At 47.5% G+C, this 18,070-nt stretch overlaps 1 long non-coding RNA gene across 3 annotated transcripts; it reads right to left on the reverse strand.

The window, feature by feature from the left end:
* Window positions 1-5: 5 nt before the first annotated feature.
* Window positions 6-13,410, reverse strand: LOC144333611 (uncharacterized). Of its 3 annotated transcripts, XR_013402499.1 has the most exons (5): window positions 12,933-13,410; window positions 9,926-10,136; window positions 8,724-8,832; window positions 2,950-3,047; window positions 6-1,546 (listed from the first exon to the last, which is right to left on the reverse strand). It is a non-coding gene; the product is annotated as an uncharacterized LOC144333611 (long non-coding RNA). The 3 variants fall into 3 exon arrangements; XR_013402498.1 differs by lacking the exon at window positions 12,933-13,410 and having other exon boundaries at window positions 9,926-10,223; XR_013402500.1 differs by lacking the exons at window positions 8,724-8,832; window positions 12,933-13,410 and having other exon boundaries at window positions 2,950-3,072; window positions 9,926-10,223.
* Window positions 13,411-18,070: the final 4,660 nt, after the last annotated feature.

The following is an 18,070-nucleotide window of genomic DNA, read 5'->3' on the forward strand; positions in this document are numbered from 1 at the left end:
CTTCATTTTATAAATAGGGAAACAGTTTATTTCAGTTCATAGAAGTTGACATCTCCACCTGATACATGGGATATATGTGTGGCAAACCCCATGATTGCCAAGGAAGGGGGAGGGTCCCTGCTCATCTGCTCTCCTCCCCTCCACCCATGAGCCCCTCTTCCACCATCCTGTGTTCTAGGCCCCTTCCTCTCCTCATAGCCTTTATAAGGAACAAACAAACAAACAAAAACTTGAGATGGGCCGGGTGCGGTGGCTCACACCTGTAATCATAGCGCTTTGGGAGGCCGAGGAGGGTGGATCACCTGAGGTCAGGAGCACGAGACCATCCTGGCCAACATGGCAAAACCCTGTCTCTACTAAAAATACAAAAATTAGCCAGGCATGGTGGCTGGAACCTGTAATCCCAGCTACTCAGGAGGCTGAGGCAGGAGAATCGCTTAAAGCCAGGAGGTGCAGGTTGCAGTGAGCTGAAATTCTCCCCTGCACTCCAGCCTGGGGGACAGAGCGAGACTCTGTCTCAAAAAACAAACAAACAAGCAAGCAAAACCCAGATGATATCATTGAGGATGCAAAGATGCTTTCATTGTCTGGGGTCCCCATCTGTCCTTTCCTCCCCTGGGCATCTCATGGCCCCGCCTTTTCCCACAGGCCCACCCCCTACTAAACAACTCTGTGCCCTTTGTATTTTTCCCCATAAAGCCTTGCAACAACCTTGTGAGGAGGGTATTATTACCCCCACTTTATAGGTGAGAAGACTGCGGCTCAGAGAAGCTGAATGACTTGTCCACAGCTCTCAGCTGGCCCCTAGCAGGAGTAGGGTTAGACCTCAGCCTTCTTGCCTCCAAGTGTGTGCTCTGAACTGGCAGGCCGGAGGCTGCTCTGGGGAGGACGCACTGTGTCCCATGACTCTCCAGCCTCCTCGGAGCTGCTGAGCTTCCTGGCAGGAAGCCCATGGCTGCTTCTCTCCCTCTGCCCCCGTCCACACTCCAGAAGCACTCGGCTTGAGCTGATAACCACGGCAGGCGCTTGTGAGAGGGTTCTGACACCACAGGAGCTCTCTGAGGGGCCAGCCTGTGGGGAGGCAGGTGCAGAATCCACAGCTCCCATCCTCCTGCACCACGGACACCAGCTTCCATACAAGTGGCCCTGGAGTCCTGACTCCCAGCTGTTAGCACCAGCGATCCTTCTCAGGAGCTAAGCCTTGGCACTTCCCAGGTCTGTAAGAGGCCAGATTTCTCTTCCAGAGAAACTTCATCTGTGTCTGAGCCCAGGGCCTTGTCGCCTGGCCAGTGTCTTCATAGCTCAGATCCCTGTAACTATGAAGGGATTGGTCCTTCCAGCTACATTCCAGGAGAGAGGTGATGCCTTTTCCATTACATACCAGGCTCTTGAGTCCTTTTGGCCATTAAAGGACTAGAAGAAGTCCAAAAACTTCTGGTAGTCTCTGAACCAACTCAGGTACTTCAGGTGTCTCCTGCAGTGAAGCAGCTTTCCATCCCAGGCAAAGGTCTGGGTGAGGTCAAAACCTGGGGACAAGGGTCTGGAGCTAGACGGAAAGAAAACAAGGGAATGTCAACAGCAAATGTAGCAGGACCTGAGGAACTGCCCCCAAAGAATCCAGGGGTGTCTGCAACGTACACATATAGGGAGTAACATTTTAAACAGAGTTACTCTGTAAAGTCAGCAAACAAGGAAAGATCCCCTATGATCAGACTCACCCTTGACTCTTCCCTCAGAAGATACCTTGTTGAAGACTCTGACAAATTGGTGTTTCCGTCAGCTTGGGAACAGCTGCTGTGATTTTGGGTGCACATGCAATGGACTGACTGTCTTACATTTAGGGACCATGTTGTGTGGAAGTGTGTATCACTAAGCACTAGACTCACGCACACACATATGGGTGCCAGGGCTGACTCAGGCAGATGGCTGGCTTCTGGCTCCTGGGGCATATGCTCACTACACAGAACAGCAGGCTCAGTGGCTCGAATGACTGCACCTAAGCTGTGATCTGTGATCGCGTGATATGACTCCCCCGTGTTGACGCTCAGCATCTCCATGCCTGTTTGCGCTGGGCTGGGCAAGTAGCAGTGTTGGGACAAACAGCATAAAAGAACAGAGAGGCTGCCTCATGGACTTGAACCTGTGCACATAGGCCACCTTTGGTTTATTTTTGGAAAGTTTCTCCTCTTGAAGTGCTCCCTGTTGCTGCCTCCTTATGACATCACGTATGAGGCAGCCAGGGATGGGACCACTTTCTGGAACAAAACAATGAAGTTTCTCTAGCACAATTGTGTTTTAGAGCCTCTGCCCTCTCCTGCACTGAAAGTTATCACGTATTAAGGGAGTAATTAAGGGGTAATTAATCCCACGAACTGGAGGCAGGTGTCTTCTCTGTACTGGGGAAAGGTGGATACACATGTGGGTTTCTGATGTGGCATACCTGACAGAGCACCTGGGTGTGGGGGTGGTGGGGAGAAGAGCGGGGGTGGCGGGGAGAAGGGCGGGGGGGCTGGGAAGAAGTGTGGGGGGTGGTGGGGAGAAGGGCGGGGGGTGGTGGGGAGAAGGGTGGGGGGTGACGGGGACAAGGGCAGGGGGTGCTTTAGGTGCCCAGGCAAGAGCAGGGACAGAGGAGCTGCTTAGGTCAAAAACTCTTCTGGTTGGGAAAGTGAAGGGTAGCCCCAGTGCTAAGGAAGCTGCTCTGAAAACAGAAAAGATAAGGAAGAGGTCACTGAATCGTGCCTAGGTTGCAATGATTTGAAAATCTTTCTCCAAATGACTGATTTTCCTTGAAAGTCCACTGAAAAACATAGGTAACTGGTGTTCTGCAAATATTTATACCAGTATTTAAAAATGCATTACTTTTTATGACAAAAGCAGTACAATGGTTCCTATGAAAAAGCTAAATATCAAAGCGAAATACAAAAATTAGTTGGCTATGGTGGCACGCACCTGTGATCCCACCTTCTCAGGAGGCTGAGGCAGGAGAATCGCTTGAACCCAGGAGGCAGAGGTTGCAGAGAGCCGAGATCGTGCCATTGCACTCCAGCCTGGGCAACAAGAGTGAGACTTTGTCTCAAAAAAGAAAAAAGAAAAAGAAAAAAGAAAAGAAACATGGATTTGGTCTCAGCTCCTGATTTCTGGCTCCTAAAACCCTGGTAGATAGGGGTGCTAGGAGACTCTTTTGTTCAGATATTTGGTCTTTGACCCCAGTTCCTGACGCAGAGCTCCTAAGACCTCTATAATTTCCTGGGTGATAGAAATGTCCGACACAGAGCTCCTAAATCCCTTGGAATTTCCTGGGTGATAAGAGCATATTATGTTCTAATGAGGTGGCTCCTAGTGGGTTCCTGGATAGGCTCAGGATGGAGACTGGTTGCCAGGGAAACCACCCATGTGGTTAGAGCGTTGAGACTTTCAGCCCCATCCCCTAACCTCGACAAGGGGACAGGGGCTGAAGGTTGAGCAGATCACCAATGGCCAATGGTTTAATCAATCATGCCTACGTAATGAAGTCTCCATAAACACCAAAAATGGCTCAGCTTGGAGAGCTTTTAGATAGCTGGACGGGTCCCTGGAGGGTGCCGCACTGGGGAGGGTGTGGAAGCTCCGTGCTCCTTCCTACATGCATGTGCATCTCTTCCCCCAGGCCGTCATCTGCATCTTTTGTAACAATCCTTTATAATAAACTGGTAAACATAAATAAAGTGTTTCCCTGAAATTCTGTGAGCTGCTGTAGCAAATTAATTGAACCCAAGGAGAGGGCCATGGGAACCCCAATTTATAGCCCGTTTGGTCAAAAGTACAGGTCACAACCAGGACTTACACTTGGCATCTGAATTTGAGGGCAGTCTTGTGGGGCTGAGCTTTGAGATCTGACACCGTCTCCAGGTCTGCTGGAGAATCGCTTGCTTGGTGTGTGGGAAAACAGCCCTTGTTCATCTGGTGTCAGAAGTGTTGTGCTGAGTGTTGCGTGAGAGTAGGAAATACACTGGTCTTTCCTATCACACAGAGGTCCTTTCCCAGGACTCCTGTGGGCAGGCAACACCCCCAGGGCACCCACCACCTGCCCTGTCCTTACAGTTCAGCAATAGTCAGATTCTGAAGCCCATCCTTTCTTGCACTCTCCTCTACTGCTGTGTAGCAGAAAGAGGGCTGGATTTGGGGTGGGGGAAGGGTAGGGAGAAGATTGATGTTTCTTGCCCATTTAACGCCATCCGAAGAGTTTACGTACATTTAAGTCTTTCATTGTGAGGTTAAATGACGTGCCCAAGTTTACAGAGCTAGGAACTGGGAGAGGTGTTTCTGAAACCTGTTCTAGCTGGTGGACAACTAGAAGACCTTGGTGTTCCAGTAACTCACCCTTGGAAAAACGGCTTCACCTCTGTGAGCTCAATGTTTCTATAAAGTGAGAAAGCTGGTTCTCAACCTTGGCTGTGCTTTAGAATCACCAGAGAAGCTTCAACACACTGACACCTGGCTCCACCCGGGGCTTCAGACGTTACCAGTCCAGGATGAAGTCAGCCTCACCTTCTCTGGCTCTGTGCTGAGCAGTGAGTTCAAGGGGCCCAAACATGGTCAGGCCAGAGTAGGACTGTCCCTTCCAGGAGTATGGATGTTGCGAGTCCCCACTTTCTTTTCTCTCTCTAGATCTGGTTACCCAGACTAAAAAGTTCCCTTGCCCAAGAGGGTGTCAGGGTCCAAAATCTGTGGGGTCACATCTCGGATGCCTCACTTGGTGATTACAGGCAGATGGCTTAACCTCTGTTTCCTAACCTATCAAATGAGGATAAAAATAATGCTTGTTTCACAGGACTGTTGGGAGAATGAAATGAGACAACATGAGTAAAGGGCCTAGCGCAGCGGCTGGCGTTCGGTGAGGCCCTTTCTCCATCTCCTTCCCTACTTCCTCGAAGGAGCGCCCTCCACCATGGTGGCCCAATGGAATGATCTCCATTCACCCTGTGTCTGTGAGGCCTGAGTTCAAAGGATCACGTGGAAGAGTCCTTGATGTCCAAATAAAGGGAAAATAAAGGACAGTCCAGAAGGGAGACAGGTAGAAGCACCAGAGGAGATGAACCCATTTTGGGGGCTGATGAGGGAGCTGCCTCCATGACCCTAACTCTAACCCCAACCCTAACGCTTCTCTCATTCTCACGGGATCTCTCACTGAGATGCCCAGATGCACAGCTGGCTTCTCAACAAGGAATTGGGCTTGCTCTACCCAACTGCTCAACCATTAGTAGAAGTTGGAGGAGCTCACTCTCTGAGATCCAGAGAAGTCCCTTAACATGAGAGCCCCAGCCAGGTGGTAGCACTGACTCCGTCCCTGTCCCCTTTCAGATGGTCCAGAAAAACTCTCATGACACCTCACTGTCTGTTTTTTCTCCCAAGGGCTGGGTTGTGACTCATTGTGTCATTATGTCCGGTCATTATGTTTTGTGACCTGGTGGTTGAGCTTTCCAAGGCTTAGCCAGGGAGAGGCCAGGCCCCCTTCTTAGGACCCAACCTTCGCACTATCTCTGGGCCTAGCTCTATCTGCTGTGGCTGCGAGGCTGGAAGGACCTTCATCTTCAGGGAGGGAGGAACCCTGAGCACTGTAACCCGATGCATCTGGGGTCCCTTCTTTGCTTCTTTGCCTCGCCACTGGTTAGCTTTTTGATCTCAGGCCAGTGGCTTTGCCTCTGGAGAAGAGCTTAGCACAAGTTATCCTGTTTGCCTCTATCCACCTTTTGTCAGGCTTGATCATGGGGCACGGTTACTTCCTCACAGCTGGAAATGAAGCTGAGGAGACGAAGGATGCAAAATTCTGGGCCTCCCAGGTCAGTATCTTGGAAAGAGCACTGCACACAGGGCCTCATGTGCTGTCCTGGCAAAGCCACCCACTGACTGCCACCTTGGACAAATCAATAACTTCTCTGGACCTCATTTACACAGCTGTGCTAGAAGGCAGTTGGTTTAAATCAGTCATTCTCAAAAGTGAATTATTTAGTACACTAGTTTTGCAAGCTGCTTCTCAAAAAAAAAAAAAAAAAGAAGAAGAAGAAGAAGAAGTCTCAAAGGTCAAATAAGTGAGGAATCCTGTAAACTCCACCCCCAATTAGCACATGATATATATATATACACACACACACACACACATATATATATATGTCAGCTTATTAATGGTTCTGAGAAATCCAGTAACGAAGAAGCCAGTCTGGCTTTGTTTAAGTCACTTTTTCCTGAACTCATTTGGCCATGAACCTTTTTTCTCTTTTAATTCCTATTAACATCCTGGCGTACTAGCAACGGAAGAAAAACAGGTGAGAAATGATGCTCTAATTTGGAGCTGGGTCTCTCAAACTTGAAAATGCATGCAAAACACCAGGGGATCTTGGTGAAATGCTTCTAATTCAGCAGGTCTGGGGTGGAGCCTGAGAGTCTAGATGTCTAACAAGCTCCCAGGTGATGCCCGTGATGCCAATCTAGGGACCACGCATCAAATTGCAAAGGGCTGATTCCAAAGGCTTTGTTTGGCTTCAGTATCGGAAGTAGTATAGAAACAGTGGCTCAGGGACTCTGAAATCATAAGGACCTGGGTCCGGGCCCTGACTCCACCACTTACCAGCAGTATGACCTTGGACAAGTCATTTTACCTCCCTGACATTCGTTTTCTTATCTGTAAAGTTTAGATATTGATCATGTCTGCTCCATGGGATTGTTTGAGAATTAAATAAGACTATGCAAATAAAACACAATGCAAGACCTAGCCCATGATAGGAGCAAAATATATGCTGGTCATCACTGATGATGAGACACAGTTCAAGCCTCTCCTATCTGTGGGCTGACACCTACAGATGACACCTCTTTCCCTGCTCCCACTGTTACTTGCATCACTGACTGCTGCTCCCAACCCTCCTTCCTCCCCAGTCCCAAGGCCCTGTTGTCTCTGTGTGTGTGACTCTACATGATCTCTCTTCTCTAGCACATTCTGGTAACCTCTCTTGCTTTCAGGGCATCAGAGGAGCTGAGGGATCATGGCTTCTCCTCTGATGATTACAGACAAACTGTACTAGCAGCCCACTAGTAATAGTACAACCCACTCAGGCAGAAGCTGGGCTAACACAGATAGGTCTTCCTAACCCTGTCCAAATGGGGTCCTCATTGACGGGTGAAGCGAAGCATCAGGGTTAGCACGAGCCCATCACACTATCCTGGGCACAGGCCCTACTGACTGTCATAGAATTTGTTGTATGTCACATGCAGCTACTTGAGAGTATAACTCTCACTATATTCACCTTTGTGTTCCTCAGTAGTGTGTCTGCAATGGAATTGTATTAACATGTTCGCCTGGTAAAAAGAAATCCTTTATGAGCTAGCAAGAACTGTATTTGGGCTCAGTTAAACTCCCTGCTTAATTGCAATTATGCTTAAACAATGGATTAGGACCATATCACTCTGGCTGCCCTTGATCTTGGAAAAGGAAGGGAGAGGGAAGGAGGATCTCCATTTATTGATCACCTCTAGGTGTTTTGCTTTTGATACATATCATCCAAGCCTCTCAGCAACCCCACGTGACAGGTATTCATATTCTTATTTATCAAATTCAGAGAGACTAAGGAATTTCCCTAAATACACACAGAGAGTAAGCAGCGGAACTGGGATTAGCATTTTGGATAATTTGACTTTATTATCACTATAGGCTTTCTCTCTTCCCAATTATCATGGCAGAAGATGGCTGCTATCGACTTCCACGTTTTACACGTTATTGGAACACCTGGAAAGAAAATAAATCTCTCAACTTCACCCTGGTCTTGGGTCAAGTTCTACATCAGGACCAATTAATGTGTTCATAGAGACCGTGTCACATTGTGCAAGCATGGCAGCCTCTGATTGGACCATGTGGATGGGAGGCAGGATAAAGGAGAGTGGGTTAATCAACGCCTAGATCAGGGTGCTGGGCAGGTCCCCAGTGACTTCCAGTCTATGGCATACCCCTTATTAGGGGGCGGCGACTGGTAAAGGAGATATTAACAGGCAGATGGGGATGAAAACTCCATCTTGATCAGATCCAGGTGCCATGCTGGCTGCCCTGTGGCCCTGGTATATGTTGTCACCACCAGCTCCCCCACTGCAGTAGCCTTTGTTTTCTTTGGCAGCCTCCTCCTTGGAGGGCTGAGGATGGAAATCAATCACATCCTCACCCCTTACCTCTCATCTCTCTGTCTGGTTGCAGAGGCTGGTGTGTGTGGGGCATGGTGGCAGATTCCACAGCTGCACACATCTGGGAACTTCTGGACCCCTGAGTCCCTGCCACACCATATTACATGCCCTTCCATTTGTCCAGCATGGAAGGGGGTAGTAGAGAGATGATGAGCCTATGCAAGAGACCATTAAAACCAAGACTTTCCGGAATTTCCATGGAGTTGCAGGGTAAAACGAGGTGAAGTGCAAGTTGTTAACCATTCCTCCAGACTCCCAAAAATGACTTTAGAGAGCCTCCCTGACCCTCCCCGCCAACAAGCCATCCAGAAATGCAAACACCATTTAAAGCTGACAGCTCCAGCTTGATCATTGTCCTCTACACCATGCAAATGTGAGCACACTTAATTAATAACCTGGGATGCCCTATCTCCTGCACACTGGGAGGGCTCAGTGCCTTTCTCTTGGTCACCACTGCTAGCTGATTTTTAATTATCTTTCGGGACTGTCGCCTTTTGAAATGCCGCAAAGGAAATGCTCACCCCAGCTGGGCCAGGGCCAGGCCTGTTGGAGAACAATGTCCATCCCAGAGTCCATTGTGCTGATCTCTCGGCTGGAACGACAGCCCTCAGACGGGAGAGGAGCGCTTCCCTGCAAACCGAGAGAGGGCTTGGTGCCTTTTCAGCATTCTGTGTCTATGGAGCTGACATGACTTAAAATACTGACCTCTTTTTAAACTTTTAAAACTTTGTTTCTGAAAATACTGCCTTGAACAAGGCAACTGGGGTCTTTTATTATGTTTTAATCCAACAATTATGATGATTTCCCCTCTAATTGTAGCAGCTGGTGTTTATTGAGCATCTATTCTGTGCCAGGCACTGTGTTTACAACAATTTTATTTTAATTTTCTTAAAGACGAGTGTGGGGCTGAGCATAGTGGCACATGCCTGTAATCCCAGCACTTTGGGAGGTCGAGGCGGGTGGACCACTTGAGCTCAGGAGTTCTAGACTAGCCTGGGCAACATGGCGAAACCCCATCTCTACAAAAAAATACAAAAATTAGCTGGGCGTGGTGGCACACGCCTCTAGTCCCAGCTACTTTGAAGGCAGAGGTGGGAAAACTGCTTGAGCCCAGGAGGTCAAGGCTGCAGTGAGCCGAGATCACTCCATCGCACTCTAGCCTGGGTGACAGAGCGAGACCCTGTGTCAAAACAAAACAAAACAAAACAAAACCACCAAAAAAAACCCCAATGTGATACTATAGGCACTGTGTTTTACATGCATTGCCTCATTCACACCTTGCAACTGTGTGAAGCAGGTACATTTACTGCCCCCCTTTTACAGAGGAGGGGACTGAGGCTCAAACATTTATATCCCCCTCCCCTCCCTGAGGTCTAAGTGGCAAGTAGAGAGTGCTGGGATTTGAGCTCAGGGAGTCTGATTTCAGAGCCTACCTTTTAGCCATGACCTTCCTCTTCCCTCCTCAGAATTGAGTATATATTCCATTCTGCCCAAGAACAGGTCCTGGCAAAGCACCCACAAACCCCAAGCCTTGGTCTTTAACTTTTATTTAATATTTTTATAAGACAGCATCTCACTATGTTGCCTAGACTAGTCTTGAACTCCTGAACTCAAGCGATCTGCCCGCTTTGGCCTCCCAAAGTGCTGGGGTTACAGGTGCGAGCCGCTGTGCCCGGTCTGATTTATATCTTCTACTCACTCCATCCCAGTAATCTGTGCTTACCTGCTTCTGAAAAATAGAAGGACTGTGTATGGTCAAGGTGCCATGTTCTTGTCACCACAGTGAGTGTTGAGAGCCAGGGCCTTGGTGGATGAAGACACAAAGTCTGCTTCCAGGAATGGACGGCAAAGCTCCTGGGTTTGCCGGCTCTTGCAGGTTCTCCAGCGAGCTCCACTGGATGTTTCAGGAAAGATGTGGCTCATTCTCTCCTCAACTGGGATGTTGCAAGGAGAGGAGTGAGAAATGGGGCAGGACAGCAGCAAGGCATTCCAGAGGGCTTTCCTGCTTCCTGCTGCTAATGGTTTTTCCATTGCTGTGACTTTGGGCCTGCAATCCTTCCCCTTTACTTGGCTCTAGAACTTTCCTCTCTAGCATTTTTTAAGTCACAAAGCCAACAAGCCCGAATTTTAAAGTAACCCCAGACCAAACATGGTGGGTTGAACTGTGTCCCTCCGAAAGACACGTCCAGGTCCTAACTCCATGTACCTATGAATGTGACTTTATTTGGAAATAGGGTCTTTGCAGGTGTAATTAAGGATTAACATTATTCTGAAGAGAAGACCCTAAGGATCTCTCAGGTGGGGCCTAAATCTAACGACTGATGTCTTTATTTAAAAAAAAAAACAAGTGAGAGGAAGACTTGAGACACACAGGGGAAAGCCGTGTGAAGATAAAGACAGAAATGGAGTTAGGCCACCACAGCCAGGGAATGCCAGAAGCCACAGAAGCTGGAACAGGTGGGGAAGGATTCTCCTCTAGAGCCTTTGGAGACAGCATGACCCTGCTGTCACCCTTTATTTTGGACTTCTAGTCTCTAGAATGGTGAGAGAATAAATTTCCATTGTCTTAAGCCAACTCAGTTGGTAGCAATTTGTTAAGGCAGTCCTAGGACACTAACACACTAAGGCAAGACGTTGTCATCAGCCAGGTCGCTGGGAACTACTGAAGAGCAGAACCTCCCTTTCATGACATCAACGTGCCCGTGGAGATTTGAGGCTGGCCAAGGTGCCAACCTTAGCCCACACTCACGCCTGGGCTTTTACACTTGTCTGGCTTCTGCACCTTTGGGGACAGGTACTGTGTGGAATGGCTGGAAACTGTTGCTTATACCAGCTGACCACAGTCAGAACTGTTCTGGGAAATGACGGCCCATTTGGTAATGGAAAGCAATGCTCTCCTGCCCACTCTCTCCCAACCTCCAACCAGGCACAGCCTGGGCCTCACTTGCTGACTCAGGCAGATGCCCTAACCTCTCTGTGCCTGTTTCCTAACCTATAAAATGAGGATAAAAATAACGCTTCACAGCACTGTTGGGAGAATGAAATGAGACTGGATGTGCAAAGGACCAAACACAGTGCCTAGTACTCAGTAGGACCCTTTCTCCACTGCCTGTCCTACGTCCTCTAAGGGAGCTTCTTCCAGTATGGTGCCTTAATGGATCCATTTCCATTCATTCTGTATCTGTGAGGATTCAAAGAATTACACTGAGGAGTCCTTGATGGGAGAGGGTTGGAGCAAAGGCGGGTTGAATTGCTCCATATAAAAGACTAACAGAAACTTCCAAGAGTCCTTGGAAGTCAAAAGGAAAGAGGTATGATGGTGTTTCCTCTTGAGGGATGGCAGAGTCTGGAAGAGGGGAGAAGAGGAGACAGTTTCTGTGGACAGCATGGCAGTGGGTGGAACCAGGAGCACTAGAATGGCTGGCAGAGAAGGTCCCTGAGGAGGATTGGCCAAGGAAGCGCAGGGCAGTGGTGTGAACTGTGCCCTCTCCTGTACTTCACGGTCATCGGTCATCGGTCATCCCCTGCTCCTACCAAAGGGTAAATGTTGGTTCCGTCAGCTGTCTCGGGTCAGTGCTTCTTTAGGGAGTGTGGGGAGAGGGACACATCATGTGTGGGATGAGGCCGCATGAAAAGCAGGCGACATCTGCAGGGGACACACCTATGAGGGTATCTCTCACAGTTCTCCCAGTCTAAACAAGAAATGAGATTGGGAGACATGTAGCTCTGCAAAATTACCGGGGGTTGGAGCAGGAGGATGAAAAAGTCTTGAAATTCTGACTGCAAGTGGGAAGACAGCACCAGGCCGTTGACCTGGCCGCTAAAGGAAAAGGTGAGCTCAGCGGCTTGAGGACTTGGGGACAGCCAGGAGGCAGCTCTTGGGGGCCTGTTTGACTTAGCTCCTGATTCCCTGCCATGCTAGCGTGGTGCATTGCATTCAACAGATTCTCAATAAATCCCTAAAAATAAATGATGTCTCACAGGGGCCATAGAGAGCCAAAATAGTATGTAATATTCTGCATAGGAGGAGCCCATGCTGCAAACCAAAGTCAAACTATGCACAGGGAGCTTCGAGGGATCTCCCTTTTCGGTCCCTGCTGGCTCAGTGGACTTTACCTCTTTCCTTCTTCCCTAGGCCTTTCCTCTTGAGTAAATTCTCCCCAGTGCCTGAGAGCAGTTTATAAACTTTTTCCCAGATGACTGCTCTCTATAATCTATAATTCTCATCAATTATATATGAAAATATACACCTATATCTAAGGACATATAAGATATATATTTATATATAATTATATATTTTTTTATATAATTATATAGTGATATATTTTATCTTTCCTCTGTTCCTTTAAAGCAAATCGCCCCCACTCCCACTGCCTTTTTTTTTTTTTTTTTTTTTCCGAGACAGGGTCTGGCTCTGTTGACCAGGCTGGAATGCAGTGGTGCGATCATGCCTCACTGCAGCCTCTGCCTCCCCGGCTCAAGTGATCTTCCCACTTCACCCTGCCAAGTAGCTGGGACTGAAGGCACGCATCATCACGTCGGGCTAATTTTTGTATTTTTTGTAGAGATGGGGTTTTGCCATGTTGCCCAGACTGGTCTTGAACCCCTGACCTCAGGTGATCTACCTGCCTCGGCCTCCCAAAGTGTTGGCATCACAGGCGTGAGCCACCACGCCCCACCTACATTTTCTGCATGAGGATAAGGAAGCACTGAGAGGTTAAATGACTTGCCTAAGTCACTCAGCTAATGAATGGTGGAGCCCAGCACTTAGATCAGGCCAGGCGGCATCACCGCTCACTGTAAGCTATTCCCACGTGGCGAGGCGCAGGGTCTTTCGGCCTCATCACCGATGTGGGGACTTGAACATGGCTCTTCCTTTTCCTGCATCCTCCATGTGCCCTCCTGGTAAACCAGACACCCACGGCCTCAGCCGCTCTTCATCAGCCTGACTTGGGCTTCCAGAGCCTACCCAGGCCACGTGGGGCTGGTTTGGCAAAAACTGGGCTCTAGAATTTGCTTTAGCTGTTTTCTTTTCCACTTCATTGTTTCCGTGGGATGTCTGCCTTCCCAAAATAACACCGGGGCATTCCAGGTAAACTCAACATCCGACGAAAATCCCCGTTCAGCTGCAAGTCCGAGGGGCCCTGGTTTTTGCTATTGTTTTCCTCCCTTCCTCTGATCCCTCTGGCTTGGGAGGGGTAGGCGTCTGGGACAGGTTCCCGGTGGAGCCTGGATGGAGGGGGAAGCCGGAGGAGGAGAGGCGGGGCTTGGCCAGCTCCAGCCAGCCAGCTGATACTCCCGCTCTCTGCGCTAGCGCTGGAGGTAGCCCTGAGCTTGCCCTTCTCACTTTTCTGGGGAATGTTCTGAGGCCTGGAGGAAAAGAACTGGGCAGGATTTTGTGCCTTACTTCACTTGTATCAGAGAAAGAAAATAAAACCAAGGTGGCCCCTAATTCTGCTCTGATTTCTGGAGGCAGCATGGACGGTATCATGGAGAAGCATTGGCTTTGGATTAAGCCAGATCTGGGCTGAATCCTGGCTCTGGTGCTTACCAGCTGTAAGCCATAGAAGCTGTAAGACCATAAACAGCTTATGTGTTCCTCTGAGCCTCCATTTCCTCATCAGTAAAATGGGGGTGATAGTGTCCCTATTAAAGCAATAAAGACGGATGAATGCAATGCCCCAAATAGGACCTGCCCCATAATAGGGTCTCAACCCATACAGAATAGTTTTCTCTCTACTTCTTAGGATATGGGAGGGGGGAGTTGCTTACTTCTTCATTGCTTTTTTTTTTTTTTTTTTTTTTTTAGACAGAGTCTTGCTCTGTCGCCCAGGCTGGAGTGCAGTGGCGCCATCTTGGCTCACTGCAACCTCCACCTCCCCGGGGGTTCAAGCGATTTTCATGCTTCAGCTTCCTGAGTAGCTGGGATTACAGGCATGCACCCTCACTTCCAGCTAATTTTTTTTGTAATTTTAGCAGAGACATGGTTTCACCATGTTGGCCAGGCTGGTCTCGAACTCCTGACCTCAGATGATCCACCTGCCTCAGCCTCCCAAAGTTCTAGGATCACAGACAGGAGCCATCGCACCTGGCCTTCATTGCTTTTTGATGTCATTATTACCCAAGTGCTGAGAAGGTGCTGTTTAGAGGCCAAGTTAGAGAAGTGGAAAAAACAGAGTGTTATCAGACAGGCAGGGCCCATGGCCACCAGCCTTGCTTGTTTATGTATGTACCCCTAACAGAATTTTGTAAAGCTAGCCCCTCTGTACCCCCAGCACATTTAAAAAATGAAGTTCAAAAGTTAAGTAGCTGCAAAAACTGTGGTTTCTGGCTTATTGTAAATATTGATATTTAAAACCTACTGTGACTTCACATTTTAAAACGTATCCAGTGGAACGTAACATGGACGATTTGATATCCCCTCTCATCCATTTTAAAATGTATGAAAAAGCTGGTTGGCATTCAGGAATTTTACATCTTTCTTTTTATCTCCTGGAACTCGTATTACTGTTTCTACTTCCTTCACAGATTTTTATCCTGACATATTATTTTCTTATGCTTCAGAGTATTTTATAGATCACATTTATATACATGGAAAAAGTCGTTTTTAGTATTTTATACTTTTTTCTTTTTTTTTTTTTTTTTTGCTCTCATAGGACTCTCCCCCAAGAGTAGGGGGAGCAAAGAACAAAGTAATTAAATGAAAATTGTTATTTTATTTTATTTATATATATTTTTTTGAGATGGAGTCTCATTCTGTCGCCCAGGCTGGAGTGCAGTGGCGCGATCTCAGCTCACTGCAAGCTCTGCCTCCTGGGTTTACGCCGTTCTCCTGCCTCACCCTCCCGAGTAGCTGGGACTACAGGCACCCGCCACCACGCCCGGCTAATATTTTGTATTTTTAGTAGAGACGGGGTTTCACCATGTTAACCAGGATGGTCTTGATCTCCTGACCTCGTGATCTGCCCGCCTCAGCCACCCAAAGTGCTGGGATTACACGCGTGAGCCACAGTACCTGGCCGAAAATTGTTATTATTCTCACCACCAGTACAAGGGTGCAGCAGGCCCTGTGAGCTATGGAATTATTCATGGAGTCATTCCCCACGTTGGGTCCCCTTTCTTTTGTAAAATGGAAAAAGCCTTAGTGTGTTAATTAATTCTTATTCTCAGGTAACTCCATTTTAGGGAAGAAGGCCTATGCAAGTTGCGGATCTGGAAATTGGTTTCCTGATTATTATTTTTGCCTAATTACCCTCCGGAATTGGATACATATCCCAGTTAGAGGACACTGAGTTCCCATTTGAAACCCAACTTTATTACTTAATACGGTCAGGTAACCTGAGGCAAGTTTCCAAACCTGTGGGTTTCCACAGAGGATTGCTACTAGAATAAAATGAGGTTATAGATATTATGCTATAAAGTTTAAGTTCCCAATAAATGGTGACTTCTCAGGGGACACATTTTTCAATATTTAGTATTTATGAAATTAGGGTGTGTATTATTATCAGTGTGTACATTTGATGTGGTAGGATTTTCCCCCCAAATCTGTTATTGAATTGTAATTGATAGCCACTTAGAATTAAAGATACAGGGTAGTTTGCATCCTTCCAGCCTGTCCTCAGTCTGCCTTCTTTTGGGTTTCCAGGCTGCACCTAATAACACTCTGACCTGGGCTCATGGCCTTGGGGGCTGAAGTCTACAGCAAAGAGCCGGCGATACCTCTTGAATCCTTTTCCCAGATTGTAACCGTGGCTCAGAGCTCATCAGCTTGTAAGTATCATTGAACAGTTTTCTCTAGATCCACTCCCCTAACTGCAAGCTCATTGAATTGCATCTAACGTTTGCTTTTCCCTCCACAGCTTTGTGAAAGTTTCCTGTAGTTTTCTTTGATCTATATGACAGTTCATTGTCCAGAAGAGCTATGTCGTCCTTGGATTTGATGGCTTCACTGTGTACTCCTTCTTTTCATTTGAAAGGAAAAAAGAAGCCAACAGAAAAGAGATCTGAGGGCTGATCCCCGTGAGAAAGGACAAAGTTACCTGCAAAGAAGCCATTATGCTGCCTTTGTTCCTGGACTCTACGGAGATCCGTATCCAGTGTGAAACATCTCTCTGATCACGTATTAGGGACTCAGCAAAATGTCGGTGAATGCATGAAATGAATCAATCCCATGGAAATTTAGTTTTAAACGATGCTTTATTGCGAAAGATTTCAAACATTGGGAAGTAAATAAACGGTGAAGTGAGTGTCCATGCAGCCATCACTGGTTTCAATAATGGTCGGTTTATGACTCATTTTGTTGCATTTACACTTCCCTTCTCCTACCAAGGTCATTTTGAAGCCGCTCCCTCACATCATATAGTAAGTGTCTCAGCATGCATTTCTAAAACATAAGGTTCTTTTTAAAGACCTTAAACACAATACCTTATGACACCTTAAAAGTTTAACAATTCCTCAGTATATGCACACAGTGCTCAAATTTTCCCAACTTTGTCTTTATGGTTTTATGATGTGGGGATTCATTCTAAAATATTGGTTTTGGTGGAGAGACTTGTCAAAGACTTTTCAACTATTTTCATAAGTGTTTCTCAGGTTTTAGTGTGCAAAGCATTCACCTGCGGAGCTTATTAAAGTGAAGACTTCTAAACTCCACCCAGGCACAGAAAGAGCCCCAGAAGTTGCCATTCATAACAAGCATCTCCAAGGAATGCGATGTGTGTATGCTATGTAATCCAACTCTGAGAGAAACCCCAGCCAGGCCTAGAAAAAGCCCCAAAAGTTCCCGTTCCTAACCAGCATCTCCAGTGAATGTGATGTATGCGGTGTAACCATACTCTGAGAAATCCCAATCCACATCTATTAAAACTCCCGTCCTTTTCCTTTCCTTGTCTTGGTTTAACTCCTTGACCCTCACCCCTTGCTGGGCTCCAACAGGCACTATGATCCAGTTACACTGAATTTATTTTGGTTCTTTGACTGTACCGTGCTCTCTCCATCTGGCCTTCGTCCAGGCTTTCGCCTCTGTCTCGAACATATCCCGGCTCCATTGTAGCCCCTCACCTCCTCTTCACTTAATTGACCCCTGTTCATCTTTTGGGTCCTGATATGGTTTGGCTGTGTGTCCCCATCCAAACCTCATCTTGAACTGTAGCTCCCATAATGCCCACATGTTGTGGGAGGGACCTGGTGGGACATCATTGAATCACGGGGGCGGTTTTCCCCATACTGTTCTCTGCGGTAGTGAATAAGTCTCACAAGAACTGATGTCTTTGATGAGGGGTTTCCCCTTTTGTTTGGCTTTCATTTGCTCTTGCCTGTTGCCATGTAAAACATGCGTTTTGCCTTCCACCATGATTGTGAAGCCTCCCCAGTCACGTGGAAGTGTGAGTCCATTAAACCTCTTTTTCTTTATGAATTACCTAGTCTCGGGTATGTCTTTATCAGCAGCATGAAAACGGACTAATACAGGTCCTTGTTCAGCATCCCTTCCTCCCTGCCGCCTTCCCTAAACTTCAATTCCAGGTCAGGTGTCCCTCCTACCTGCTCTCCCAGTGCCCCACGTTTCCTGTCATAACAGCCATCAATCTCCTTTGCCGCCACATCAGAAGCACTGGTCATGCTCTCCCAGCAGACTGTCAGTTCCCTAAGAGTGGAGCCCTCATCTGTCTGTTTACTCCTACAGTCCCAGCAGCCGGTGCCTGCCCTGCACACAGCCAGGATTCTGCGAGTCACCACTGAAAATGACAGAGTTCTGTTGAAAGTTCATTTTAACCATATGAACTAGGGAAAATTTTGCTAGCAGAAAATACCCATATTTTATTTGTGTACAGCCTAAAAATCTCAAGCATTAGCACGTATATGCAAAATA

Source organism: Macaca mulatta, chromosome 13 (assembly GCF_049350105.2).
Source record: "Macaca mulatta isolate MMU2019108-1 chromosome 13, T2T-MMU8v2.0, whole genome shotgun sequence".
NCBI classification, from domain to species: Eukaryota; Metazoa; Chordata; class Mammalia; order Primates; family Cercopithecidae; genus Macaca; species Macaca mulatta.